This window comes from Tasmannia lanceolata, unplaced genomic scaffold (assembly GCF_043159265.1).
Source record: "Tasmannia lanceolata isolate RefF3 unplaced genomic scaffold, GAP_Taslan_0.1 ptg000013l, whole genome shotgun sequence".
In the NCBI taxonomy this organism is placed as follows: Eukaryota; Viridiplantae; Streptophyta; class Magnoliopsida; order Canellales; family Winteraceae; genus Tasmannia; species Tasmannia lanceolata.
This window is the reverse complement of record NW_027518690.1, coordinates 20,702,031-20,705,823: the sequence shown is the minus strand read 5'-3', so window position 1 is coordinate 20,705,823 and position 3,793 is coordinate 20,702,031.

Below are 3,793 nucleotides of genomic sequence, written 5' to 3'. Positions count from 1 at the left end.
ACGCCCGAGTAAAAAAGCGCTCGATAAAGCCCGGAGACCTGGTACTACGACGGGCTGAGGTATCCAACCCCCGCAACGCCGGGAAACTCGCACCTAAATAGGAAGGACCTTACAGGGTCGTTCGAGCACTCCGCCCCGGGGCCTACCAGCTAGAGCGCCTCGGCGGGACCCCAGTCCCTCGAAGTTGGAGCATGGATAACCTCCGAGAATTTTACCAGTGAAAAGGTAGGGTAAGGTCCGTGTTTTTCTGTTAAGATATGACAAATGTTTTGTTTGTTTCCTTTTTGTGGTTACTAGAAGCAAAGCTGTGTTTTTCCTTTTACAAAATCAATGGAATAGCGTTTCTACCTGAGCCATGCGCATCTCCACTTTCCGGCCCACCACGATAAATAAGGGGTCCGAAAGAAGACAGGGAGTGAGATAGAGGTAGCATCGGGGTCAACCACCACGAGAATACCCTAAAACGCTCCCCATGAAAAACAAAGACAGGGAGTGAGACAGAGGTAGCATCGGGGCCGATCCCCCCGAAAATACCCTAAAACGCTCCCCATGAAAAAAAGACCTCCCCTTTAAGGGCAGGTGGGACCCATTAACCCCGAACCGATCACTCGAGGGGAAGATAGTCCTTCCACAGACAAGACGCCCCACGAGGTGCACCAGAAATACTCTCGCCGATCAAATTGAAATTCAATACCAAAAGGCTCGAATGGCCTGGAGCACATTGTATATAAAAAAAAAGAAGGAGAGAAGAAGAAAAGAAGGAGAATTCAAAAAGTTATTACAGACCCAACGTAGAACCATAAAGAAAAGAAGAAACATAAAATCCAAAGGGCATCCTGGCATCACTAAGCCCCCTCAGAAGTCTCAGCGACTACAGGATCTACCAAGGCAGCCACCTGCTCCCCAACCGGGTCCGGTGCTTCCACTGGTACCGGCAAAAGATCCTCCGGAACGCCTTCCTCGGCCTCGTGCATCAGCTTGTCGAGAGGGAAGGAAGGATCGACCTCGCGAACACGCCGCCGGCATTCAACAAATGCGTCTATCTCAATATCCACGCTGAACGTGGCCGCGGCCTTAAGAAACTCCCCGGAGTCGCGCCACTCCTCCCGCGCCTTCGACAACTCCTCGGCATGCTTTCGTCGAGCCACCTCCAATCTATCCTCCGCACGGGTTCTCCCATCCACGGTTGTTCAGAGGTCCGCCCGAAGTTGAGCAACCGTATCTTCAAGCGCCACCTTTTCCGCTTGGGCCTTCTCCAAGTCCTCGCTCAGCCTCCGGACTCACTCCTCGAAAGCACCTATCTCAGACTCATCCTCGAGCAGGTACTGCACCATCTTCCTGGCATAACTTTGAGACTGCAAAAAGCAAACCATCAGAAAATTTCCAACTTGCGATCTCAAAAACAACAAAAAGGGAAAAGCACAAGCAGAAAAACCGGCCACCCGGTACTTATGCAAGATGTCGACTGAAAATACTGAGCCCCCAGGGCCCTACGATCAAAGCCCTCTAACTCAGCCTCGTCGCCAGGAAGGGCGGTTGTCACCCCTAGCTCCACCCCAACCCGAGGATTCGCAAGGACGCCATCATCGACGCCAATCTTCCAGTCAGGTTTAAACAGCTCTCCCCTCCCCTGGAAGCACTGCGAAGGAAGCTCCACCCGCTCCAAAAGAAGCTTGGTCATAACCGCCCCCTCCATCCGACTTGGCACGACCTCCGTAAAGGCAGGAGGACACGCCGCACGGCCAGCATCCCCCTATCCAGCGCCAAAAGGGACAACCCTCTTGGTGGAAGGCTCCGACTCTCTGCGAGGAGACATGGCCGTCCCCTTTTCTCCAATCAATCGACCAGAGGGGCTAGATGCCGCGGATGCAGGAAGCCTAGCCTGCAACCGGCCCAACCTGGCTGCGGCCATAAAATCGGAGGGGATCTTCCTGCGGCTCACCAGACCCTTCGTCGCTGCCGCGACCCCCTTTCCCCTGCCAACATCACCAGAAGAAGGCATACTTGCCGCCAAAAACAGAAGAACAACAACCACTCAAAACAAAAAAAAGGGGAATATATGCTCAAGGCGCCTATGGACAAACCCAGGGAAGAAGGCTCACCGCGACGGCTGGCGGAACTCTCCCCCGTTCCCTCGCCCGTACAGCGGGCCCTCCTCTCCATAACTCCCAGCAAACCGAGCCTCCTCAGACCCCTCTCCCATCTAAACTCGGAAACATCGACAGCCTCCCCAGAGGCGAGCTTCCCCAAGTCAAACTTGCTACAATCAGACTCGTCGGGGAGGGACTTCCTTCGCCACTCAACGGAGCGCCTCCAAGAACGAGGAAAGCCCCAACCAGCATCCGATGGAGGAATGATGAACACATACTCCTCCTTCCACTTCTTAATGGAAGAGGGCAAGTTCGCTGCAATTTTCACCTGAGGACGCTGGGTCAGATACAACCAGCTGTCCTCCCCCTTCACCAACGGGCTAAGGGCAACACAACCCCGGAGCAAAGCGAGGGTAGGCTGAATCTGGAGAAGACCCGCCTCGGCCATAAAGGCCAAAAGAGTGCGCCAACTATTAGGCGACAGTTGGGAGGGGGCCACCCGGTAAAACTCGAGGGCCTCCACTATAATACCCAAGAGCGAAAACCTAATCCCCGCCCGGAAAGCCTCCACGTAGAAAGCTACATCTTCCTCCGTGATACCCTCACACACCCCCTCTGCAAAGGAAGGAACTCTAAATCCATAATCAACGGGAATGTGAAACAACCTCCTAATCGTCTCCGCCGCCCCTTCTCCCAAAGTGCTCCTAAAACACGCCACCCTACCGGGACGGATAACGGCACCAGACCGAATGTCCCTAATCTCCGCTTCACGAGCAGAAGAAACTCGAACAAGAGATTCCGAAGGAGCGGCCCCCACCGATGATCCTAGGGGTGTAAACGAGCCGAGCCGAGCCGAGCTTGGCCAGGCTCGGCTCGGCTCGGCTCGGCTCGTTAAGCTCAAAAGCTCGGCTCGGGCTCGGCTTGGGCTCGAACCAGGCTCGGGCTCGGCCAGGCTCGCGAGCCTTACCAAGCTCGTTAACAAGGGCGAATTGGGCTCTTTTTTTACCTATTGCGATAAATGTGTAAAAGGGAACACAATAAGCATGGTTCACAAACTCCATGTGCATTAAGTCATCAAGATAGCTCATTGCATACCAGTTTGCTCTCATATAGTCATATGCCATTCAATAAATGCCACACATGCATGTCAACAGAGATAGGCATATCTGCCCACATGTAGAATTAAAAAATATTTAAACAAATACCCGGTGCACTCTGATCAAAAACACCAAGTTGGTAACAGACAATCGATCCATCATCCCGCCCGATCACCAGGCTACCCAACGTTGCTTCCACGCACGTTATTTTTCTTAACTGCGGATGTGTTTTCACATCAAACTCTACAAGCTCATTTTGAGGGAAGACAGAACCAGATAAATAAGCACCTAAACTTTTCAGTCTGAAAACATAAGCAACTCCTGAAATTGTCAATGCATAGAGCAAATATGTGTTCCCGACAGTGCTTTGAAGCTGCAATAGACAAAATCTTAATTTAGAGGCCCCCCAAGTTCTTAAGGTATCTAGAAACCCCATTAAATAGAGATATCTCTCATAATAAGAACCATGTGTCTGGAATATTGAAAATTAAACAAGTGAAAACTTTGCAGTAAAGTCCTAGACCAACCTCATTTCTGCATATGAACGCAAATGGACAGAGAGCATCTTGAAATAAGAGACATAGTCCACTCTTAGGAAGTTCTTTA